Source organism: Rosa chinensis, chromosome 7 (genome assembly GCF_002994745.2).
Source record: "Rosa chinensis cultivar Old Blush chromosome 7, RchiOBHm-V2, whole genome shotgun sequence".
Classification (NCBI taxonomy): Eukaryota; Viridiplantae; Streptophyta; class Magnoliopsida; order Rosales; family Rosaceae; genus Rosa; species Rosa chinensis.
Genome location: NC_037094.1, coordinates 38,773,739 through 38,801,130, shown reverse-complemented (window position 1 = coordinate 38,801,130; position 27,392 = coordinate 38,773,739). Strand labels below are relative to the sequence as shown.

General features: G+C 43.8%; 1 pseudogene; it reads left to right on the top strand.

Annotated features, from left to right (window-relative positions):
- Nucleotides 1-1,446: 1,446 nt before the first annotated feature.
- On the top strand, nucleotides 1,447-20,407 carry LOC112177901 (annotated as a pseudogene).
- Nucleotides 20,408-27,392: the final 6,985 nt, after the last annotated feature.

Genomic DNA, 27,392 nt, shown 5'->3' with positions numbered 1-27,392 from the left:
TGTGAGCACCATGTTTTAAAACTGTTTTGACATTTTGGCAAGAATGTGTTCCCTTTCCTGGTAGGATTAGAGGATGAAGTAATTTGGTGAAACCTTCAAGAAGGGAGTTGGGGAAGGGTGGGTAGTTAGGTTTCTTCTCAGAAGGCGTGGTTTATTACCTTCATAGACTCATCTCAAAGTAAATAATTGATTAGCCATGATAATTGAAGTCATATGCCGGTCAATGCTTCTTTCAATTCCTGATATAAATTCTGGCATCACTTTGTAATTGATAAAGAGTTTGAGATAAAATTTTATACTCTTGAAGTTATGCAGTTTAACTTGCTGTTGCATAATTTAAAACTCAAGCTACTATAAGAAGTAACTATTGGTTTTACAACTTGAGATGATGCTGTAAAGAGAGGAATAGGAGACCTTAGACCATACGCAGAAATTTATTATAGGTGATATATAGGGAGACTCTTCAAACTAAATTTACCTTTTCTTATATAAAAGTAAGGAACCAGTGAAAGTACTGTACAAGAAAGGAAGCATCTTATTGTATTAAATGTGATTTTAATTCTGTTTTAGATGTATGTTAAAGTTTCTTAGAAATTTGAGAATGCTTTGTTCCATGTATAGTAATCTTCATATTTATTTTAATAAACTATGTTTCTTGTAAAAAATATAAAGCAAGATTCAGATATATGAATATGGCTAATACATGTTATGGTTTCTATAATAGGAAATATTCGAATAGAAATGTGCTGGTACATAATTTCAAATTTTTAGTAGGATGAAGGTTAGGATGTTTCATAAAAGCTACGTATCAAAGACTAACCGAAGCACTGAATGTAATATGTTAACCAATACATACATGTGCCCTGGAAAGTCATAAAGAGATCGAGGATCTGGGAATGTAATTGGTAACATCGGCTAACTAAAAGTGGATTTTTGGTTGGGGGAGTTTAGTCTGCTTCACATTTTTTGTATTGCTGTCTTTGAAAATGCCTACTATCCTCTGCGTGGGATTAGTATTTTGTTTCATGATGAACAAAAGTAAAAAACATGTCCTTTCCCATATGTTTGAAACCTGAACCGGAAGCATGGCCCTTTTCTCTTTTTTAGTAATGCAAGGACATTTTTGACCAGAAAAAAGTTAGCTTGAATACCTTTGTCACGCTTAAGTTGATGTACAAATTAACTACAATATTGACAACTGTTAACAGATGCCTGTTAATCTCTTGTTATACGTGTCACAAGTATATGGTTCTAGGTGATATTTAGAACTGGAATTGTGAGAGAATTGATCTTGAGGTTTTCTTGCTTATTTATCTGGATATAGTAAAATATTTTGTTCGTATAAAAGAAAATATTCTATCAAGTTATCTGTTAACTCACATGCATTATGACTTGTTACACACTGAAGATGGTGGGTTGAATAACATGCTTGTACCTTAATAAGATATTGTGTAGTCAACTAGCTCATTTACTTTTGTATATGACCAGGTATGCAAGTGCAAGTGCAAGGTCGGATGGTCTTCTCCTCCTTTGTAGAGGGAGGGATGCAAACAGTGTGGTGAGTCAAATAGGTTTATCGTCTTGTCTTAGACTCTTAGTGGTTGATTTGCAAATTGGTCTCACTTTACATATTGGGCACGGTAGTTTAGATGTGATAAAATTCGTTAGTTTTAAGTTTTAACACGAAAGTAAAAAGTTAATAAAAAGTCTTAATCTGGTGTGTAGGAATAGATAGCTTGGGTTTGAAATTTGTGAAATGTATAACATAGCCATTTGGTTCCCTTACGTAGGTCGTATTTTTAAATGTGGTTTTGTTTCCCCTTTGTTTTCCAATTTTATGAAGCAAGCTGTTCCTTCTATTAGTAACATCTCTTCACTGTGAATTAGGCTCAAACTGTTTCTTGTTTTTTTTCTTGCAGCCATTGGCAAGTGCATATGGCCTTGCCAAACATAGGGAAGGCCGTCGGGAATGGGCAATTGCTCCTGGCGTCTCCCCTTCTCCCAGATATCAACATGCAGCAGTAGGTTTTGGCATTCACTTATTGCATGTCCTCACCAAGTGCTTTCCTATTGAAACTTTCATTCCTAAAATAATTGCGTGCATATTATGATGCTAGGTTTTTGTTAATGCACGCTTGCATGTTTCCGGAGGGGCCCTTGGTGGTGGGCGCATGGTTGAAGATTCATCAAGTGTTGCAGGTACTTGATTATAGTTTTAACTTATCATAATTCTTTCAAAGTTAAAAGAGTGGTAGCAGGGGGTATAAAATTTAGGGAAAGTAACTAAGCTTCTATGAGAAACAGATACATGTAGCTTTCTTTAAGTTCTGCTATTGTTTTCTGGTGAAAAGTTTCCTTTGTTTTCAACAGATTCTCCATCATATGTGACCTTACGAATTCTCATATTTCTATTGTCTACAGTGTTGGATACTGCAGCCGGGGTTTGGTGCGATACAAAATCTGTTGTCACGAGTCCAAGGACAGGTAGATACAGCGCTGATGCAGCTGGTGGAGATGCTGCAGTTGAATTGACACGGCGTTGCAGGCATGCAGCTGCTGCGGTTGGTGACCTGATATTTATATACGGTGGTCTACGTGGTGGTAAGATATAATCAACAATTCATCTAGCTGTTTTTCAGTTCCCCTACGTTAAGACTTGTATTTAACAACGTAGTAAATATTTGTAAATCACAAAATGCATTGGATCCTATTGGCATGAACATAGTTTCACTCAATGCTAATAAGATGTTGATGGATGACTAGCCCCTCTGAGGTTTTGCATGTATAATGCTTTTGTTTCTTGAGGTTAAGAACTTAAGATTACCCGTAAGTAATTTTTTCTGGATGCAACTGTTTGAGCCCAAAAGTAATTTTGGCAAGATCCTTTAGTGGATTTAGCACAGCGGGTCGATACCTGCGGCCCAAAAATAAGCCTACTTGGGTTTGGGTTACAGCTTCGCCCATTCCGTAATCCATAAGGAAAACGAAACCTTATTGAAGTCAAGTAGCAGAGATTGAATAGGGAACTTCAATCAATAGTCCTTCTGCAGCAAGGAACAGTCGAAGACCTAGGTATAAATACTAGGATTTGAGGACATAACAAGGACCTCTCTCAAATTAACTAATCCCAGCGATTACAAAGCCTCCTTGGAGCAAACCTTCAACCTCGTTGAAACCCGGTGACCGCGCGCCAGTCCTAGTCTCTCCAAGAGCCGACTGTCAGCATCACCAGATCAACCCGGCAACCGTGCTTCCAGTCCTAGTCTCCTCGCGAGCCGACTGCCAGTGCTACTGCCACCGATACAACCAGCGAAGCAAGGGTAATGCTCTCGCAACCCAGCGAAGCTAAAGTCACGCTTTAGCAAAACCCGTGCTTTCTCCAAACTTCCCAGTGATTGCTCTGCTTAGTCTACAATACTAAGTATCGATTTGGTGATCGAAGAGATCACATCCAAAGTCCTTATCCGTAAGGCAAAAGTCCTTTCCCGAAAGGCTAGAGAAGAACCCTGTGTTGAGGTTGGTGCTCTCCTCGTCCACAGCGCTTGAAGAAGAAGTCAGGTCAAGGGACTACCCCGACGACTGCACCCCACGGTGCTGGCACGCCTGCGCAATCACTAGCTCAAAAGAGACAGTTTGCACCCCTACCGGATTTACGCGTCAAACATTTTGGCACGCCCAGTGGGACCTGTAATAGTGTCTCTTCGTGAACACAGCCATTGGGAAGTCGAGCGAAAACCCTTACCAAAAGGTTTACGCTAACTGCTCAAGACACAAGACCTCTAGTTACAGACCGCACTCTCGCGCGGACTGTCGTGGTCTTTCTGAAGAACAAGTAATTCAACGATTCTCTCATCCTGCTCAATCATCCGACATGTCTACTCAACGGGAAGAGAATCACCCGGCCACTACTGAGGGCCAGAATGTTACTACTCAACAAGCCAGCGCTGCCGTCAATGTTGTCGCTACCGCTGTTCCTAATACAGTGGAAAGTGGAGGAATAAAGGCTTTTGTCGCGAAGCCTATTCCAGAAGGAGCGACCTCAGAGGTGAGGTTCGCGATCATCATGGAGAACATTGAAAATCACCGCCAGTTTATACTGGCTGATTTTGAAAGGGAACAAGCGAAGACTGACCAGCGCATGCGCGAGTTAGACCAGCGCATCACCCAACATGCAGTAGATACCCAACAACAGATCGTACAATCAGAAAGTGCAGTAAGGGCTCATGTCACGGTGGTCGCTAGTCAGCATAGTCAGCACCAAAAAGAGATCTTGGCGGCCATCGCGAACTAAACTCAGCAGACTGCATCAAATATGGCAGATCTTCGCAAGGACGGCGCTGGCCTCGCAACCGAGGTGGCCATGCAGAGAGCCGAGCTGAACCAAGCAAGAGAAGTGCTGAACAAGGCTTTAGGGGACCCTAATGCTCTCCTCGGTTCTCTTGGCCAGCCGTCTGGCTCTAGCAAGTACGTACTGCCTAATCAGTGAGAAAAAGCTAGCAGCAGTACCGCTACACCGGCAGCAACCGTTGGCGCTACGCCACAGAAAGGCAAAGAGCAAGCTCTGGTTATCGGTGGCAGCAAAGAAAAGGACACCTCGGCAGATGAACAGACCACCAGACAGAAGCATCCAACGTCGAGGGTTATTGGAAACGCATCTGGTTCTACCACTTTTATCCAATATGATAGCGACGGGGCAGAAAATGTGTATCAAGAGCTACCAGGAAGCTATTATGGTATTGACCAGACGGGTAACCTGGTTAAGATAACAGCCCTGGCAAAAGAAATGCCCATCCCCGCAGTAACTCTTCAGCAACCAGCTACAACCCACGTGGTACATGTAGGAGAAGGAGGAGGGGCTTTGAACCAGGCACTACCCTTGCAGGCTGCCAGCCATACTGTGGCAACACCTCCTCCTCCTCCTCCGGGTCTGGAGTATGTGAGACGCGACGAGGTAGAAGAGATGATCAGGCTGGCTAATCCTAGGAATCAGGTTGATGGGGTCTATGAGGGACCTTTCCCACCGCATGTGATGCTCGCGCCCTTTCCCAGGGGTTATAAAAATATCATATTTTCTACTTTTTCAGGAGAAGATACAGAGAACGCGGCTACACATCTAGCCAGGTTTAGGGTACAATGCGGCCAGTACCAGAATGATGACATCCTCAAATGCAGGATCTTTGGCACTTCTCTCTCAGGCGTTGCCTTTAGGTGGTTTTCCAAACTTCGGCCAGGGACCGTCGCAGATTGGCCCGCGATGGAAAAGCTGTTTCGAGAAACCTTTGGAGCCATTGAGCCTGAGGTCGACTTGGCTTCTCTCACTCAGATGGCCCAACAGCCTACAGAGTCTGCTGTGGCCTATCTTCAGCGCTTCCAAATTCAGAAAGCCAAGCTTAATGTCATCCTGCTCGAGAAGGAGTTAGTCAAACTGGCGGTCAAGGGTTTGGAACCTCGCCAACGGAAAAAGCAACATGGCAGCATGATCCAATCAATGGGAGAACTCATCACAGAGGTTGGCAGCTTTGAACATCTCCTCAGAGAAACAGACGCTAGGAAGAATGCATCCAAAGGGACATATATGCCAGGAAAGCATCGCACCGTAGCGTCCCTGAGCTACCAGCCAGCTACCTATGACCCTTACTACCATCACCACACTGAAGAAGTGTTTCAGGATGACGAAGAAGAAGAGGAGAATGATGTCGCTGCTTATGAGCTAACCGAGAAGAAGAATCCAGCCCTGAAGCAGCTGAAAATATCCAAAGAACCTGTCAAATTCAAAACCATGGCCTTCACCAAACCTAAGTTCACGACATATACTTACGATGCCAATAAGTCACATGAGATCTTGGATGAGATGATCGCCGCAAAGATGGTGAAGACCGATTTTGGGCCTTTTCCTAGACCGGACCAGCTGAAAGGGAAGAAGTACTGCAAATTCCACAACTTGTGGAACCACAATACCGCAGACTGTGTGAAACTCAAAGACCAGATCCAGGTATGGCTCAATAATGGCAGTTTGCAGGTGGAAGCTCCAGTACAGGCGACAACGCTCGTAGACTTGAACCCTTTTCCTGACACCGGGATCAATATGGTCTATGTAAACTGGTCCAGGCAGAAATAGAGGAAACCAACCTTGGATTTAAATACCAAGGGGCGAGAAGGAAAGTCTACCGAGGATGAGGTCCCTGCGCAGTAGACAACTAAATCAGTCAGGAAAGCCTCACCAGTGATCCTATGCTCGCGATGCAAAGAAGAGTGTGGCATCCAAGTGTCACATGAAGAGGTCGAGCAGACGTTTCGCTTTGGCTCTCTCCCACCCATTAAGTGGGCCTCACCATCGCGAAACTATCAGCCTTCTAGCCCAAGAGACAAGGAGAGGGTGGAATCGCCACCATCCCCAAGGACTCCAACTTGTTCAGGAAACTGAAAGTAGCCGCGGTCGATCAGAAACAAGCGGAGAAGGCCACGAACGAACGAAAGGACGTTCTAACCAAGCCCGACATCCCACCTGCTCCAGCTGCCACCATTAAAGAAGGAAAGTGGTACACCAGGGAAAAAGGGAAGGCAGTGGAAATAAGCTTTTCTAAGAAAAGGAAATTGCAACATAGGTTCGGGGAAGCCAAGCGCGCTCTAGAGGCTCTGGATCAGGGCCTGATGAAGCCTTCGCAATTGGTCAAATCGTCGGAACAGTATCAGAAGGAAACGGAGGCACTCGCTGCCAAGCCATTAGTGGCTCCCCGCAGCCTCCAGAAAACAAGCAACAGGGGCAGACAAGCCCAGTGTTTTTTGCAGGATCACTGAAGAAAGGATACCTCCGCCAACTCGAACGGAAACTTCGCCGGCAAGGCGACCTCATGTTAGGCGTAGGTTATTTTGCGAAGAACCAGAGGTTAAACCTTCAGTTTTCAAGAGACTGGGGGGCAAGGAACAGACTACCGACCTTACATTGGAGGCCAAAAAGGGTCCAGAGTGTAGTGGTCGCCTCCCCCAAGGTCAGCGCAGAAGGGGAACCGGAGCCAGGCTCGCCCAAACAGACACTTGTAGTACAGGAACGCGAGCAGTGTGAGGTCAAAGGCCTTACAGAGGAGTCGTTGGTCGGTCGGTTGGCTAAGCAGTTCAACACTGACACCCCTTCTAAAGAACCCAAGCTTAATCTACATGACGATATGGAGGAGACCGACGTGGTTGATACGTCTTGCAATATGGTCTACGTGCTTCCCGTGCGGTATACACTGTCGGTCGCCGCTCAGGAATGCGTCGAAACTGGGGAAAACAATGTGCAACCCTTGCAGATCACATCAGCGGCCACGACACCTGTGGAAGAAGCAGCTTTGCCTGATACGGAGGATGCTCATAGCAAAGAATTCTTCATGAGCTTCACCAAACCAACACCTGCGATGGTCCAGCACATGAGACCTCTATATATAACTACAGACGTTGGTGGCATCAAGGTTAGCAAGATCATCGTAGATACCGGTGCTGCCGTTAATGTGGTCACTACCAGAACCATGCACTTGCTCAGAATCAAGAGGGAGAAGATCCAGTCCACATCCCTTACGCTCAAGAACTTCGCAGGGACTGTGACAAAGACCTTGGGACTTCTTTTCTTGCGCATCAAGGTTGGCCCAGCTGAGGGAGTTTATGCTTTCTTTGTGACAGATTGTTATGCGGCCTACAGTGCTATTCTGGGCCGAGACTGGATGCATAGGAGCTATTATGTTCCGTCGACTCTTCATCAGGAGCTCGTTATGTGGAACCGGAAGACAGATAAAGAGGAGGTGATTCAAGCGGACCCTCGTCCATTTCCCGTTTCCGCGAACTAGGTAGATGCCAGGTACTATTTGGAGCCTATCACTCCATTACAGGTCGGTGGCATCGATGACAAAGGCCGCCCCACGGGGGTGACGACCTCTGAATTGGCACAATGGGGGCTGACGCTCGCAAAAGAAGGCTTGGAAAGGCCTGGCCACGCTGTGCCCAAACCCTTAAATGATTAATGGATTACGACCTTCCAGAAGGAGGGATAGAGGCCTTCCACTCGCTGTACGAAAGACTATCATCGTACTTAGTGGAGAAAGAGGCCTACGATCGGGTCGCAACCTTAGAGGTCGTCCATGAGGAGCTCTCTGACCAGGAACAAGAGGCTGAGGTAGATATTCAGCTCGCTCCAGCAGCGCTGGACGATACACCTTCTAAAGTCAGAGATCCTACCAAGAAAGTCAATCTCGGAATAGCAGATGAGCCTATGGAAGTGGCCATTAGCGCTAACTTAGAGCCTAGCGAGAAACGGAGGCTCATTGAGTTATTACATGAATTCAAAGACTGCTTCGCGGAGAAGTATGAGGATATGCCAGGCCTATCACCGGACTTAGTTTGCCATCAACTACCAACACTCCCTGACAAGAGGCCTGTGAAACAAGAGCCGCGACGAATGAATTCTGAGACCCAAGTCCTCGTCAAAGAGGAAGTCGAAAAAATGCATAAATCAGGCATTATCAGGGTAGCCAAGTACAATCAGTGGCTATCCAATATCGTGCCAGTTCGCAAGAAGAATGGCAAGATGAGGGTCTGCGTTGACTACAGAGACCTTAATGTCGCTACACCTAAAGACGTCTACCCCATGCCGGTCGCGGATATGTTAGTAGACGCCGTAGCAGGACATGAATTATTATCTTTCATGGACGGCACCGCAGGGTATCGCCAGATTCCGGTCTCAGAAGAAGACAGACATAAAACCGCATTCCGTTGTCCCAGCTTCGCGGGCGTTTTTGAATATGTGGTTATGCCTTTTGGACTAAAAAATGCCGGAGCAATGTATCAGCGAGCCATGAACCTGATCTTCCATGACATACTTGGAAAAATTTTAGAGGTCTACATCGATGACGTAGTGGTGAAGTCTCAGAAGAAAGGTGACCATATCACCGATCTCAGAAAGGTATTTGAACGCATGCGCCAACACAAGCTCAGGATGAATCTAGCCAAATGCATGTTTGGAGTTCAAGCAGGAGATTTTCTAGGATTCATTGTCCATCAGAGGGGCATCGAAGTCCCTGAAGACAAAGCAAGTGCGGTCATCAACGCCACCGCCCCACGAACAAAGAAGGAGTTGCAGCGCTTGCTGGGTAAGATCAACTTCCTGAGACGTTTCATCTCTAACTCTGTCGGTAAAATCCAGCCTTTCTCCCCATTACTGAAACTACAAGGTCAGGCTGAGTTAGTGTGGGAGCCTAAACATCAAGAGGCTTTTGACAGAATCAAGACCTACCTCGCGAGTCCACCTGTGCTTGTTCCTCCGAGGGCTGGATTTCCATTGAAGTTATATATATCAGCAACTGAAGCTTCCATTGGCAGCTTGCTCGCCCAGGATGATGAAGAGGGCATCGAGCATGCTATTTTCTACCTCAGCAGGACACTTACAGACTGCGAAACCAGATATACTCTAATGGAAAAGCTGTGCCTTACATTGTACTTCTCCGCATGCAAGTTGCGACACTATATGTTATCTTTTACTACTTGCATCATTGCTCAAACCGACTTGGTCAAGTACATGCTATCGCGACCTATCCTCAGAGGCCGCATTGGCAAATGGGTATTGGCCTTGTCCGAATTCTCGCTACCATACGTTCCTCAGAAAGCAGTAAAAGGACAGGCCATCGCAGACTTTCTGGCACATCACCCTACTCTGGATATCTCGATGGTGAGAGAGTTAGAGATAGCGCCCATTACTATCACCCGACCAGATTTGGCGAGCATTCCAGAGTACGCCATATGGTATCAAGCTACAATCTCCTTACAGCCATGGGTATTGTTTTTTGATGGTTCAAGAACTGAAACATTAGCAGGGGCAGGTGTTGTCTTGGAAAACCCAGCGGGCGATCGTTTTTCTTATTCTTTCCAACTGGAGTTTAAGTGTTCAAACAACCAAGCTGAGTACGAGGCCCTTATTATTGGCCTAGAAGTCTTACTGGAACTAGGGGTCAGAGAGGTTCAGGTCCGCGGCGATTCTTTGCTTGTGATAAATCAGCTTCAAAACGTATACAGATGTGCGAGCTGCTTGCTCGTCCCCTACCTGAACCGCGCCGTTGAGTTACTGGATCAGTTTGACGACGTTGGTTTTGAGTACATCCCTCGCGAGCGCAACTTCGCGGCCAATGATCTCGCTCAGTTGGCAACAGGCATTACATTGAAATATGGAGTTCGCGAACGCATCCTGAAAGTTGAGCGTCGCACACTGCCTTCATGGCTCGTACGGCCTGACCCTCCGGATGATCCAGTCGTCGCTGCCCTCGAACCTATTGACGTTGATTGGCGCATTCCATTGATCCAATACCTCAAGCAGCCAGACCAAACAGCTGACAAGAGGACTCGTTTTCTTGCCTTAAATTACTTCCTCAGGGACGATGAGCTGCGTCGCCGCGGAGAGGATGGCATAGATTTTCGCTGCGTGTATGGCCACGAAGCAAAACGACTAATGCGCGAAGCACATACAGGGGTTTGCGGCGCTCATCAAGCGGGACCTAAGATGAGGTGGCTTATTAGAAGACATGGGTATTATTGGCCTAGCATCTTGAAGGACTGTATCGTTTTTGCTAAAGGATGTCAGGACTGTCAGGCACACGGTCAGGTCCAGCATGTTCCTAACATTCCCATGCAACCTATCATTAAGCCGTGGCCTGCGCGAGGTTGGGCATTGGACTTGATCGGGATGATTCACCCACATTCTTCCCTCCAACACAAGTTCATCATTGTGGCTACTGACTTCTTTACCAAGTGGGTTGAAGCTGAACCGTTGAAGAAGGCTTCTGGTGCTACCATTCGCCAGTTCATCTTTCGTAACATTATCTGCAGGTTTGGTATCCCCGAGGTGCTTGTTTCAGACCGGGGGGCAGCTTTCATGGGAGGTCCTGTCGAGCAACTTGTCAACTATTTCAGTATCCAGTTTATCCACAGCACTCCATATTATGACCAGTCCAACGGTCAAGCAGAAGCCAGCAACAAGATTATTATTACCCTGTTAAAGAAGACGCTAATCGAAAACCCTCGACAGTGGCACGACACTTTGTATGAGACGCTCTGGGCTTATCGCACCTCCAAGAGGAATCCCACTGCTACCACACCCTATGCATTAATGTTTGGTCATGATGCAGTTTTACCCTTGGAGATCAACGTTCATTCCTTACGTGTGCAAGATCAGCACCACTTGATCGGTGAAGATTATGTCCAGGCAATGTGGCAAGAACACGAAGACTTAAGCGAGCAGTGCTTGGCAGCATTGGATAATTTAGTAATGGAAAAACAGCGCATCGCCCGCACCTATGATAAGCAGACACGTGGCCGCAGTTATAAAGAAGGAGACCTTGTTTGGAAAGCTGTCTTGCCTTTTGGCGAGAAATTGACCGGTCGCTGTAAGTGGACTCCTCGCTGGGAAGGACCCTTGTTATTCATCGCATTTTGGAGCGCGGGGCTTTTCATCTCAAGGATTTGGACGGCGACATCCATCGCAATCCCATCAACGGGCGATTCCTGAAGAAATATTACCCTAGTGTTTGGGAGTCCGACGATCCACCCGATCAACCTTCGACCCAGACTGGGGGGCAATCATATTTTTCCTTGGCTCGCATTATTTCGACATTCAGGCCTTATTTCGTGGCCTTCGTCTCATATGTTTGCTTCACCTACGAATACTAGGGGGGCAACACTCTATACACTTTGTAACATGAGGCCTTCCTTTGGTTGTGGCCTTGTTTTGATTAATTCTAGGCCTTCTTTTGAGGCCTTATTTTTGTTATATTTTTTCCTTGACAATGTGTGTTAAGAATATACTAGATGGCCTATACATGAGGCTTTATTTTTAGAACAATGTTTCTTACTTGTGCTAAAAAACATTCATTCATAGTGGCTTTGCGGCCAAAAGCAGTACAAATTGAAACAGTTACATTTACAATTACAAGGCCAAAAGTGGCTTAAAGAAACATAAGGATTGCAGATCTTCTAAGAGTTCCTGGATCTTGTGGTGGTGAGAAGCAAATTGGGCCGTACCGCTGGCACTCTTCCTCTCTTCACCCAGATCCTCCTCTGATCTGAGTCGCCGCTGCTCTCATTTGTACCGGAAGAAAGGGGAAGGAAATACCCCATCCCAACCCTTCTAGTTGGATATCCTCCGGGATGGAGTTGGTATCCAGAGCGAGCGCGACTCACAACCACATCTACCTCCAGGGGAAAAACAGAAGCCTTGTAGTCGGGCCCTGGAGGTAGACGGCGGAAGAAGAGCAGGCGGCCTCAAAGTGGCCTTCCTCCCTTCTCCCTTTTGCTCCATGCGAACAGTCTGAGAAGAGGGACCCCTCAGAATAGGGTTCTGCCGCGTTAGGAGCGTGACATGTTCTTCGGTTTAACTGAGACTGGCAAGTTCATCCAGATTTTCAGAAACCAAAGACATGCCACTGGACCTGAGATTAGGCCATGAGGCCTACCCAGGTCTTGAGATTAAGCCATGAAGCCTATGAATTTGGGGCTGAGGATGAGGCTATGGGGAGAAGATCTCAGAAAGTGAAGAAAGAGAAGTAAGGTTTGCGAAACTATCTCTGGGAAAGCCATACTTGCTGGTGCTTATCAATTTCCCAAAGTGTTGATATTTATAGAGCCAAGTTCAGTGGCCTCAACCGTGCGATGGACGGTTGAAGTACTTTCAACGCCATCAATAAGAGTATCAGTGGAATTAAATGCAAAGATCTCGGAAATGAAGGTACTTGAAAACGCGTGGGAAGCGGGGCAGTCTTCAAGGAGATAACCGCTCTGTTTCGAGATTATTTTGTCAAACCAACTTCAATGGCAATAAAGGTAAAGATTAATTCAAAAATTGAGCGTATATTTGGGCCAAGCAGATAAATATAATATTATTCATACAAACTGGGCCTAATAGTGATAGAGGCCTAAAGTTTTCGGCCCGCATGGGTCAAGCGAAGTAGGTGCTCGTCCAGACGAAAACTGGCGTCGGCAGCAGCTCGCTCCGCTTGTCCGGTTGCTTCGCGAGCCTGAGCTAAGTTTTGGGACATTGCTTCGAAGGCCGCTAGGGGTTGCTCTAGCAGAGGCTCCTCATGCTCAAGCCGAGCCGTCACCGCAGTCAACTAGGCTTGCAGTTCTTGGATTTGAGTCCGAAGATGGTTCTGTGTAATCTGCAAGTCTCTAACAAGGATAGCTCTATCGCCCAAGAAATCGCGAGATGTCTCTGTCTGTTGTGCAAGGCCTTGATAGTGGGCCTGAGCTTGCCTCGCTTGTGCGATCGCGGTCATTCGTTCATTGATCCGCTCAGGAAGGTTTTGTAATAGCTCATATATCTCAGTGAACTCAGCCTCAGTAATAGTTCGCTCGTGGCGGAGAACCATCAAGTATTCCTGAACTCTGGCGGACGCACCCGGTAGTAGGATCTCGGGACTCAGAAGTCGCTATAACCCATCTCTCGCTTCATCTATAACTCCTGGAGGAGTCACTTCGAGTAAGCGAACAAGCCTTTCCAGCCTGGAAGGAGGCTCGGGCGATGGAGCATCAGCATCAGCAGCAGTAGGGGCCTCCTGAGGCTCTATAACAAGGACCGCTTCTGGCTCCGGTTCGACATTCGCTCCTTCTCCCACTTCAGGGACATGGGGGGCAGGCTCCTGGATCACCATATCTCTACAGATGGGTTCCGCTGGATCAGCGACAGGTACCTCCGCAGTGGTAGCTGTTTTCCCGACAGGATCAGGATTTCGTGGTTAAAGAGGACTTATTAGAGTACACAGAAAATAAAACAAGGACTGAGGCCTTTTGTTCAAGAGAAAGTGTACCTCTGTGGCTAGAGGCTCGTGCAGGATTGCTATCGGCGTGGGCTCTTGAATTGCTTCATTAGGAATGGGATTAAGCGCTACCTGCGTTAGGGGTTGTGCAGCGATCGGTTCCTCAGGCGGCGAGTCTGAAGGGGCTATTCCTTCTTCCAGCTCAGGTGAACTGTCGTCTATGACCTGCACCAGAATCAAAGCCAAATGCACATCGCTCGCGTTGCTGGCGAGAGGTGGGAGATTACTAGAAACCGTAAGTGTTTGAGCCTGGAGGGCAGTTGTTCCTTCACCAGCAGCCGAAGAGCCTTCCCCAGCGTGTCCGGAGGACCGGCGACGAACCTGCGGGTGAAACAGTTATAGGAATTGGGCTAAAAGATGGATGATTTCTAGTATGATTTTCCTATCTCTTACCAGTCGATCAGCGAGTGGTTCATCCTCTTCCCATGGGTCAGTGCGAGGGTCCGAGCGGTTGCGCTTGCGAGCCAAAGCAGCCGCGATCTGCCAAAATTGCAAAGTTAGACTTGACTCACAGAGAGGCATAATCCTAAGAGTAGAGGGTTCTCACAGTTTACGGATTATCGTTGTCAGAGGAAGAATCCTCAGCTTCAAGCTCTGCGAGCACTACCTTCTGCTTTCCAGACTGGCCAGCGGCCGGGGAAGCACGGATTGTGCGAGCGCCAGAACGTGGCATAGTTCCCTGACACAGCGAGGGGTGAGTAGAAAGTGAAAGGAAAATTATAGAAGATAAGGCTCAGATACTTACCTCCAGAGGGGGCTCGCAGATTACAATACCAGCCTGGACCGGGCGAGGAGCTCGCATCGGTTGTGTCACCGGAAGAGGCTGGGATCGTGTCGCATCCTCAGGGAAGCGAGCGAGCATTTCAACATCGACAGGATAGGGGTTTTTCAGTTCTCCAAAGAGTGCTGTGAAGAGTTCGTTGTCCTGCTGAGTCCAGCAATTGACGGAGACCTCTTCCCACCATGTCTCATATCCTTCTTCAGTCCCGTCCACGATGTCGATGGCCTGAGCCCAATCAGGAAGATCAACCAGCGCGAGCATACTTTGCTCCGGTACAGGTCCGAGAAGGGGCCCGAATCTGCGCCAGGAAGTGTTGTAGTTCCAGGCGTCGTATAGAGGGAATGGCACCAATTGGACAAGGCCGAATTGGCAAGAAAAATGATTAGGAGCCTAAAGCTCGAAGCTGAGTTCCTCGGCAGCGATCCTGATGTCTGAGCAGGAGATCGCGCAGCGAAAGACCAAGCGTGAGCGATCAGTGTAGCGAGGATCGCCGGGAAGAAAGCCATATTCAAGTAAAGAGGGGAATCTTCTACCCAAAATTATGTCGCAGTATGGCATCTCATTTAAGAGGTACAGGTAAGAAAAACACTCGGAGTAAGGGGGGGATGAGTACCTTCCCTCGCGGCTGAACCACCGACCTAAGAGTTGGTCAGCCGGTGGGAGTAGCGGGATGTCATCGCGACGGAAGAATGGAAAGTAAGTCTGGATCCAGAAATCCAAAATCCAAAATCCAAAATCCAAAAGGGGCCAGACATGCTAGTCTCAAATGGATGCATTGTGGCCTGGTATAACATGCGGTAGAGGGCTCCTAACACTGGTTGCCCAAGCCCGATGTTGCGGCCGTTGTAGAGGGCCGTCGCCAGGAGAGTCCAAGTACCAGTGGGCTTGCAGGAAGAGGTTCAGAATATGAACTTGCAGAGCCAATACTCCAGGAAGGCAATTCCGCCGGTCGCATTGTGTTCCCGGCTGTAATACGCCAACCATTGCGGGTAGGAGCGGCTGTGGGCGCTTCGATCGTGCTGGGCCATGGTCGAAGTGAAGTTGACAGAATCGAATTGACCATGCACATAGGGTTCTCCATCGATGGGCAGGCCAGTGATGGCGAGAATATCCAACAGAGTAATACTCATTTGACCAAATCTAAAGTCAAATGTGTTGGTGGCGGTATTCCAGAAACAAAGGAAAGCAGCGAGCGGTGAGCGATTGCCACCGCGAGGAAGTTTGAAACATAGGTCGATAGTATGCGTGATGCCTGCTGCGTTCCAGTGAGCCAGATCCCTCGCCCGCATTGCGCGATACCAAGAAGTCTCTGCTGCACTAGTGGAGGATGGCCAATGCCCTATTTTGGCTCTATGGTTTTGGGCGCCCCAGCTACTGAAATCTCCAGGGGTCCTTCGGAGGACTGGAATGGGCCGACGGACTGGTAGATAGTAGAGAGCGATGGCGTCGGCTGGAATAGCATCTTGTGGCACTGGACCCAGTCCGGTTTGATGGTCGGAGAATCGAAGGAGCAGTGGTCGATGGATAGGAGTTTGGAGACGAATGCGGACACCGATGTTGGTTCCCCAAGTGTGGGCAACTTTTTCGTTTAACTCTTCCTCTTGATCGATAACTATTTTCTTTAGGGGAGCCATTTCTGGGTTTCTGCGAAGGAGGGAGCGGAAGAAATGGATTTTTCTGGGTTTAAGAGACTAGAAGGGTTTCTGATGTGACAGGTCTCGCGGTCGTGGATTTAAATAAGGAATTTTGTGAGGGAAACGATACGACAGAAAGGCGTTTTGCACATGAAAGGACGCAACCTTCATTAATGACATCGTCTCAAGCGACCGGCGCGTCGTTGTAGTCCCCTTCAAGCAGTTACATCTTCGCGGGCCTGCTTTCGGGGCCTGGGGGGCAATGTTTGAGCCCAAACGTAATTTTGGCAAGATCCTTTAGTGGATTTACACAGCGGGCCGATACCTGCGGCCCAAAAATAAGCCTACTTGGGTTTGGGTTACAACTTCGCCCATTCCGTAATCCATAAGGAAAACGAAACCTTATTGGAGTCAAGTTGCAGAGATTGAATAGGGAACTTCAATCAATAGTCCTTCTGCAGCAAGGAACAGTCGAAGACCTAGGTATAAATACTAGGATTCAAGGACATAACAAGGACCTCTCTCAAATCAACTAATCCCAGCGATTACAAAGCCTCCTCGGAGCAAACCTTCAACCTCGTTGAAACCTGGTGACCGTGCGCCAGTCCTAGTCCCTCCAAGAGCCGACTGTCAGCATCACCAGATCAACCCGGCGACCGTGCTTCCAGTCCTAGTCTCCTCGCGAGCCGACTGGCAATGCTACTGCCACCGATATAACCAGCGAAGCAAGGGTAACGCCCTCGCAACCCAGCGAAGCTAAAGTCACGCTTTAGCAAAACCCGTGCTTTCTCCAAACTTCCCAGTGATTGCTCTGCTTAGTCTACAATACTAAGTATCGATTTGGTGACCGAAGAGATCACATCCAAAGTCCTTATCCCTAAGGAAAAAGTCCTTTCCCGAAAGGCTAGAGAAGAACCCTGTGGCGAGGTTGGTGCTCTCCTCGTCCACAGCGCTTGAAGAAGAAGTCAGGTCAAGGGACTACCCCGACGACTGCACCCCACGGTGCTGGCACGCCTGCGCAATCACTCGCTCAAAAGAAACAGTTTGCACCCCTACCGGATTTACGCGTCAAACAGCAACATACAAATATCTCGAATTTCAGCCAAGCTCTTATTGATTCGTTCATTAATTCTCTAATTGTTTCTGCGTGGAATGTGCCTGAGGGGGAGTCAGCTAGGAAGAAATGGGCATATTTAGGGCATTCTAGGTGTGGCTATGTAGTGGTTAATGGATGTATTTATAAGCTGTTATTTGGTGGCTTTTGTTCAAGCTTTTTCTCATTATGGAATTAGCTAATGAAATTTTACTGTTGATAGCATTCAAGCATATCACTGGGTAGCGAGGATTCATGTAATCATTTGAATGATGTTTGGTTAGATGAGTATCTTGTTGTTGTTCTGGATGTACTCTATGAGGATTCATGTAATATGCACGAGGTCAAGGCTTTACGTCCCCCTCGATGTTAATTCGAATACAATAAGTCAGGCGTGGGGATGAGCCTCCCAGCTTGTCTGGGTTCCAAACCCCTCTATAAGAAAAAATCACTGGGTAGCGGAGGAATTTGAATGATTATGAAGTCAAGGAACTTATGTCTCTATAATCTCAATTAGATAGTGTGGCGATGGTCTCATGCAGACCATAGGTGAAGGTGGTTGCTGGAATCTTCGGGGAAATTTACTTGTAAATTTCTTCTAGACATTCGATGGACAACCTTCTCTTGCTCAATTTCCTCTTTCTACTTCAATCTGAAAGGCTAAGTAAGGCAGAATCTTTTGGTGGGCGGAAGAGGGGAATGGTGTTCTGTTCATTTAGATATGTTGTGATGGCTATCTTTTGGGTGATTTGGCTGGAAAGAAACAGAAGAATTTTTGAGGATTTGAGTGGGGAGGAGCTGGATGATTTGTGGGCTTCAGTTTCTTTGGAGCTTAGGGCTAGTTCTCCACTTTTTTGTTTTAATTTCTTCAAGTTTGAGAACTTTTGTTCTCGTCTATCTTACAGCTTCTAGTTTGGTTCTTTTTGTTTCTTGTTTGTTGCCGGTTGTAGCTTTCTAAGTTTAGTGAATTCGTTATTAGTATTCTGCATTCTTTTTTATTTTAGTGAATTATGTTTCCTGTAAAGAAAAAGCATATTCATTGTTGTTTTTATGTGGTAGGGGTGTTGCTTGATGACCTACTGGTTGCGGAAGATCTGGCTGCTGCAGAAACAACAACTGCAGCCTCGCATGCTGCAGAAACAACAACTGCAGCCTCGCATGCTGTAGCTGCAGCCGCTCAGTCTAATTTACCACCAGGCCGTTTGCTGGAAGATATGGATTCATTGATGAAAGAACGAGGCAGATAATGCCTGAAGCAGCACCTGATGGTGCTGTTGTGCTGGGAAATCCAGTTGCCCCACCTGTAAATGGAGACATTTATGCTGATATAAGCACTGAAAATGTCTTGCTCCAGGGATCTAGGTTAGTTACTTTTCTGTGTAAATTTTGCTGTAGCTTTGAAGTCAGTCAGCGGTACTTCTTGGTCTTATAAATATATGCTGGATGTTGATTATTCTGTAGAAGACTGAGTAAAGGTGTAGAGTATTTAGTTGAAGCATCAGCAGCAGAAGCTGAGGCAATCAGCGCTACTTTGGCTGCTGCCAAGGCACGACAAGTACTTAATGGAGAAGTAGAGTTACCTGATAGAGATCGTGGCTCAGAGGCTACCCCAAGCGGGAAGCAAATATCTACCTTGATCAAGCCTGAAAATGCTGGGTCAAATAATATTCCGTCAGCTGGAGTGCGAGTGCATCATAGAGCTGTTAGTATATGATTGTGATTGCTCACTATTATAAGCTGTCTCTATTCGAGCCACGAGCTTTAGATCTATTTGGATCCATCATTGATGTGATGTTTACGCTATCTCAGGTTGTTGTAGCTGCAGAGACTGGGGGAGCTTTGGGCGGCATGTTGAGGCAGCTTTCAATAGATCAGTTTGAAAATGAAGGCAGGCGGGTTAGCTATGGGACCCCGGAGTGTGCAACTGCAGCAAGGAAGTTATTAGATCGGCAGATGTCCATTAATAGTGTGCCCAAAAAGGTACAGGTACCCTTTTCATTTTTCAGACTTGATAAATTGAATGAACACATTCAACTGTTATAAATGATAAATCTAATTCAGATAATGCTATTTTATGTTAGAAACTATAAACATTTACGTTTGTTTTCCCTCAATATAAGAAAAACCAAGTTTGGACTTTGGACTTTGGAGCTTAAATGTATTGTATATGTGTGAATGCATAAAGGCACTTTTCTAGCAAGCAAGCATTATCATGTAGCAAGCAAGGTATAGCTTGCTTACTCTCCTAGTAGCGTATGTTGGCGGGAAGGAAGGAGGTATTGGACAGACTAGACCATACTAAAATAAAGAGGCATTTCAGGAAGTAACTAGTTGCTTCCAGCAAAGCTTATAAAAAAACCTATCATTTCTGAGCTTGAAATACCTATCATCCTGTACTAGCTAATACTCCCTTGGCTATGTTTTTGCTTGTTAAAGATTAAGAGAGTATCCATTCTCCTGACATAGTTAAACCGTGAATAACGCTATATAAACATGCATGTTCTATCCGATTTCTTATCTAATGAACATTATAATCCTGTCACCTATTATTCACCAATGTGGTGCTCCCAGCCCTAGTTTTCAGTTGATTATTTCATCCTACATGTGATGTCTACATATCTAGTTGGGGGTCACATTATTAATGAGTTTTCTCTTTTACTACCAGGTAATAGCACATCTTTTAAAGCCACAAGGATGGAAGCCTCCTGTTCGCAGGCAATTTTTCTTGGATTGCAATGAAATAGCAGATCTTTGTGATAGTGCTGAACGGATATTCTCTAGTGAACCAAGTGTCTTACAACTTAGGGCTCCCATCAAGATATTTGGTGATTTACACCGGCAATTTGACGATCTCATGCGCCTTTTTGATGAGTATGGTTCACCTTCAACTGCTGGGAATATTGCGCAAGTGTCTATGTTTATGATTCAAGAAATGTAGTCATGGTTTCAAAAAGGTTCTTAATTTAACCTGCACTACATCTGCTATGGCATATATGCCTGCGACTTCGCATTAAATTCATTAATATTTACCATAACAGTATAACAATCTACTTCACTCGTACTATTATCTGAATGTTTATTCTATAATTAGCAAGTCGGGAAATGCTAGTGACTAGCTTTACAATAAACATTTGAATAAAGCTGGTGCTTTTCGTAATATGGAATCTTAATCTATTAGTTTGCATACAAATATTGTTTCTGTATATTGCCAAGACGGTTTTTTTCTGCAGCCATAATAACCAAACAGGCGACCTACTTCCTTCTTCCCTCTGCATTGTTAATTTATCAAGTATAACATATGTCTTTTTGACTGCACATACCAAAGGAATATTGGAGAGAGCAATTTACAAAAGAATACTAGTGTGAAAGTTTAGGGTTCTGCTTATAGAAAAGGATTAATGCTACCGACCGTCACTCACTGGTGTCAGTAACTTTTGCTAATGTTACTGAGCTGCAATAAGTTCTATTCTAAAAACATATAGGATTTTTTCTTTGCGGACCTTTTTTACTGGTCCACACACGACCCTTTTTGTACTGTCAGGATCGCCAAGGAAAAGATTCCGGAAACTACTTGAAGATAAGTAGGCTTAAAGATTATTGAGCATCATATTAAAATGAAGATCCTGATGCCCTTTTTACCTCTCTGGCTTCTACACCCTAAAAGTGTAGGGCCACAACAAATTTAAGGTGTGAAGGTTAGGAGGTAAAATGAAATTAATTCCTAAATAAATAACGACACCAAACATCTTCGTTCTATATTTATGTGTTATGAACTTCTGATGCCTACCACAAAGTGAGCCTTAGAGGGTTCTAAGACTAGGCAATTGAATCCCTAACTAAACCTAAATAGTGTAATAGACCCATTTCCTAAGAGGCAACAACACATACATGCATTTCTAGTAGGATGAAATTGAAATTCAGGAGACAGGCCTTTGGTTATAAATCTGATCAGAACTGTATTGCATTTGCTACAGAAGGTTGATTGCCTAGTTTCTATGCAAATCAATTTGGATCCACCTTGTATGGTCGGCCTTGTTTACTTACATGTTATATTCTTTATGTCTGTAGTTCACCATTGACATGCAAGGGTATTTACCTTTTTAGCTCATAGATTATAGACATTTATTATATTAATATTATTGGTGCTTTCTGGGCATTATGTGATTCCGCCCTCTTTGTGTTATCTGCTCACGAGTCTACAGTATCAATCGCCATATTTATAACAAATTTACTGGCGTCCTCCCTCTCCATATTGGGAAGCTCTCTAAGTAAAAACACACTCTTAGATTTTAATTATCTTGAAGGTTCATTTCCCCCATCTTTGATGAATTGCACAAACCTTGTAGAACTTCGCATGGGTTCAACAACTTGGAAGGCCATATTTCCATGCTTAATTTCTCCAAGCTCGGTCAACTTAGTAAACTTGACATGCGGAAAAATAACTTCTGTGGTATCTTGCCAAGAAGCCTATACTCATGCAAGTCCTTGAAAGCAATTCGACTAAGCTATAATAATCTAGAGGTTCAAATACACCCTGAAATTCTTTCCTTGAAATACTTGTCCTTCCTCTCACTTGGTTGGAACAAACGTTTGACCAATGTGACAGGGGCAATGAAGATACTGATGGATTGCAAACGTCTCGTAGTGCTTTCCTTGGCATCTAGTTTTTTAGGTGAGGAACTGCCAAATGATGTTGAAATGGTGGATTTTAATGCATTTCAAAATCTTCGAATTTTAGATTTGAGTTCATGTAACCTTGGTGGTAAAATTCCTTCATGGTTATCAAAGCTCAAAAAGTTACGGGTCTTGGATCTGAATCACAACATAACCACTGGCTCAATTCCAAGTTGACTGGGGACTCTTCCAAGGCTGCATTCTATAAACATGCAATTTAACCAACTTTCTGGAGAATGTCCAAAGGAATTTTGCACACTACCTATGTTAGTATCTGAACAAACTGCAGCTCAAGTAGATCGTATTTCTATTGAACTGCCTATCTACTACCGTCCTAGTGTCGATTGCAACACCTTTACAGTACAATTATATATTTTATACCCCATTTATATTCATAGAAAACAATAACCTACATGGGAACATATATACCTATTGAAATTGACCAATTGCAGCTCCTCAAAGTGTTGGATCTTAGCAATAACAACCTTTCTGGTAATATTCCAGACCAGTTATCTTACCTCAAGGATGTGGAGGTATTGGATCTCTCCATGAACCACTTGTCTGGAAAAATTCAGGCATCCACCGCAAGTTTTCATTTTATATCAAGTTCTAATGTCTCATACAATAATCTCCAAGGGCCAATACCATCAAGCACTCAGCTCCAAAGTTTCGATGCCTCTGCATTTGAATGGAAAATAAAACTTTGTGGTGCCACTTACACACGAGTGTCAGACAACATTTAGTCATTCAAAATTTTATAAACAAATGTAGTCCGATTTGGCTAATTTTTTGTATGATTCATATGTGTGTATGTATAGAGAATGAATGGTTTAGATTATTGAACTACATGCTAAAAAATAAAATCATCCCCACATCTCAAGTTTAAGGAGATCCTCTCTATATCCAAGGCTCCCTATATTATATATATATGTAACACCCTGACCCCGAAGCCTCGTCTCTCTCTTTCTACATCTATCCTCTGTAGTTGGTTGGTACGGAGTTGGGTAGCCATCAGGACCAAGATGGATGGTTTTTTTTTTTTTTTCTCTTTCTCCCCTCTTCTGTGGACAAAGAGCCCTTCGATCACCCCCGCAATATATCTTTCGAGTGGTTCTGGAGTCATCATGAGATGATGAGATATTGTCATATTGCACGTGTTCATTTTCTTGATTGCCACTAAAGGATCAGAAGGTTGGCTTTATTTACTTTTCAAGCAATCCTCTGGACTAGGGCTGTTACTCGGTCGGTTCGAATCGGTTATACGTGTTACCAACTTCAAAGCCAAAGCTTTCGGTTTCAAAACTGAGCTACCAATTACCAACCAAAATTTTTGGTTTTTAATTATATCTGTCAAATTCGGTATTTCGGTTTTCAGTATTACCAACTTTAAAACAACTAATTCTTTATAATATAAATTAGAATGAACAAAACTAGGTTTTTGAATTTTATAGTCATAAACTTTGTATTCATCTACTAATTATAGCTTTCTTTTGTATATATGACTTCAAGTTTTAGCAATTTTCAATAAAACTAGGTTATTTAACCATCTTTGACTAGGTTACTTAAAATACATGTACTATTAATGTAGTATATGTAGTAATGTTCATACTATTATAAAATTTTTTATGTTTATTTCTTAATATACATGTATGTGTATTGAAAACTGTGGTATATAAATATAATATTTAGATAATCGGTAGATTAGGTATTTATCAAAACCAAACCAACTTTTTCGATAATTTTCGATTTCGGTATTATCGGTCTCGGTTACCAAAAAGTCGGTTTACCGAACCTAAAACATCGGTTGGTATTCGGTCGGTTTGGTAATTACCAAACCAAGTGGCAGCCCTATGCTGGACTATAACAATATCTCCAACAGTATATGCTGCTAAACTTGACGAATATACAGCTTTAGAAAAAGTCTTTTGTATGGTAAAACTTTCTTGAAAATACTACTTCAATTTCAATTTGGGGTTAGCAAACTTTAGTAATATTACTAGTTGTTAATGGTTTCTGACCTTGGTTTGTGAAGAAGGTATTTTGCTAGATACTTTGATTTGTAAATTGTCTTTATTTGCTAGTTTTGCAGGTTGTGTACTTGTTGTCCATGGTCAAACTTATCTGCTATTTGTCTCGGTCGTGTATAGATGTTGAGAACCTTAAATGGGTTCAGTTATTAATTGGTATCAAGTCTGGGATTTTGATTCCTTGAAATTTACTTATAACTTGCATTTGAACATTTCTGTTGAATTATCTATTGGAATTAGTTGATACCATTTTAGACCGATCATACATTCATAGTTGGAGACACTCAGGTAATTGGTTCTTAAGTTGCTTAAGTTGAGAGGGATTACTTACCCATGGATTGTGCATTTGGAAAACTAAGTTCAGAACTGTTAGGATTTACTAACTTATTTTGAACTTGATCTTTCCAGATTGGAATCTCTTCAGAGTCTTATACTTTCACAAGTTGGATGAAGACATGAATAAAAACCATTTGGGTGTTATGCCTTGCTTGTTATTTCGGGTAAATTGCTTTTTTCTGGTCAGCGGAAGGTGAGTTCACATGTTGTAAGCTCATAATTTGATTATACTTGTTGAAAGGTTACTGGAGTTCTTATTTTGCTTTGCAATTTGGCTAACATGGTAATGGAGATGAAACTTCTTGTTCATATCAAACTTAACAGAATATTTTGCAATCATCATACTTTTTGTTCTTCTGGTCTGTTTCTGTCCAACTATTTTGGTTAATTACTCAAAGTTATCTTCTTTTGGAAGATTAATCTTCTAGCATGCTATAATTGAAGAATCAATACAGGATTAGAGTGAAAGGTGTGTGTTTCTTATTTAAGTATTGTTCTGACATGAACTGACTCATTTAGTTTTTGTGGAACTACATGGTAGTTAATGATTGCAGGTAATGCAAAGGAGAGGTTGAAGTAACTATGTTAATCATTTAGGAAAGTTTATCAATTAGTTGGGGTGGACTGTTCTTGTATAGTGCTTGTTCTCCTCACTGATGTATATAGGGTAGTCTTCATGTGTTAGTTTCTGGAAGTTTACGACGCTGCCTCTTGTACATGTAGCCATACCAATGTAACGTCTGTTTAAGAATTTGTATATGTAAATTATATGTAATGAGTGAGTATGTGGAAGTGGAAGCCTGAGAAGGATGCATCAATCTCTGGGAAGCAGACATATTCAGGTGAATTCCTCTTCTTTGTTCCTATACCACTTGTACAGTTGCAGGTAAGTTCTTTTATTCATTTATACCTTGCTATCGAATGAGTTGAAAACAATGGCAGAATTTAAAGGAATGTAAAGAATGATTGGAGCTTTAATGAATTTAATCCGGTTAGGCCCGGGACATAATTAAGGAGGGATCGAGTTCCCTTGGAAAGACCCTAAACTTGATTGGGCCTCGTGGATTCGAGCGGATAATTAAGTAGGGATTGTGCTTCCCTAGGGTGAAAGACCCAAAACCCAATCGGGAATCCGCTTAGTAAGGGGTGTGCTCGGTGGCCTTAATGCAAGCAATGGGCTCTAACCGGGAAAAGAGTAATAGAAAAGAGAACATTATCTGATAAATTTGAAAGTAACTTGGTGAAGTGAATATTACAAATGCCAAGTTATGGAATGTTGCTTATCTGATTTAAGCATTTTTAGAATGTGGATGAACGAATTGTTTGTGATTTAGGACAATGAAATTGTCCAAGAAAGAGTGAAATTTTGATACGAGAAGATAATAGTAAATGCAAACTCATTGCATATTTTTGTGGCCACTTATAGTTTGGGACGATGGTTGGAAGGGCATCAGCAAAACAAAATAAAGTACAACTGAATCTACACTATTTTGCATGAGCTGACGATTTCATGAATATGAGGTTACCTGTTCTTGATAATAGCATACTGGAGTTTCCTGGGTACACTATTGCTGATACCAACAAGAAGATACTCGCCTGGTATGAGTTCCGAATTAATTTATGAGCTATTATAAAAGAGAATATCACGTTTTAATTATCTTTTCCCTTTTCTTCCCCACCTTGACAAAGCTCACAGAGTGATACGCAAAATTTCACATCGGGTTCACACGTTCCAGTGTTTAAAATTTGTATTAGGGAAATGGGGGAGAAACTGAGTATTGAATATGCAATTGATGGTTGTATGTGCAAGTGCACAATGCTGAAAATTTGGGATAATTTTTTAATAGCAAGTTAAGTCCTGAACTTGACAAATTAATCGTTTGCAATGAGGTTTTTTTTTTTAATTTTGAGGACGAAATTTTTAAACGGGGGGAATTTGTAATACCCAATATTGAGAAGTTAACTAAAACAAATCAAATGTAAATGACATATACATTAGTTATTGGTAGTAAATCAGGAAATTGAGCACTCAGTGTGTATTCAAAGAAAGTGAAAGGAATTATATCTTTGTAACTATGTGTAGGTCTCTAAGCCTACAAGTGGTAGTATATTTCTTGCTGCCACATAGCAAATCTAGAGGAAAGGGGAAGGGTCGAGAGACTTCGAGGAGGCAAAAAGAGAAGGAAAGAGAAAGAAAAAAAAAAAAAAAAAGAGGGGAGAGCAAGAAGGATGGGAGAGTTACCGACTCTCTCTCTCCCTCTCTCTCTCTCACATATATTACGGGGGTGATCGAATGGATCTTTGTCCAAAGAGGGGGGGAGAAGGAAAAAAAACCCATCCATCTTGGTCCTGATGGCTACCCAACTCCGTACCAACCAACTATAGAGGATACATGTAGAAAGAGAGAGACGAGGCTTCGGGGTCAGTGTGGTATACCCCTTCAGATCTACTCCGAATGGGTATACCACAATCAAAGTGCTACAATATATATATAGCTCCACTTTGAAATTAAAGTGCGGATTTAGAGTTTATGGTCACTTTTCGGTCGCATATCCACATCTCGACCGTTCAATTTTTAGGTACTAATGTAGATCATATTTGCAAATTTTCAGCCAAATTGACGAACGTTAAGGTGTCTAACTCGCTTAAACCAATGGATGAATTGAATCTGTCCAACCTGAACCGTACTAGCTTTAAGGCAGTTATCAATGCCTTAACGATCATCAATTTAACTGAAATTTTTAGAGATGATCTATACATTAGTACCTAAAAACTAAATAGTTGAGATGTGGATATACAACCGAAAAGTGATCCTACACTAGGCCAAAAAAGTTAACACACAACGGGCCAAAATTGTTGTGTGATTTGGACGATCTCTGTTGTGTGATGAAAAATAGCACAACAATTGAAAGCCGTTGTATGAAACACAACGGTCAACAGTTTCTTTGTTAAATGTGTTGTACCTTTCCTCGGAGATGCCAGGCACAGCCAAGCTGTGTGAGGCATGTGCATCTTTCATAC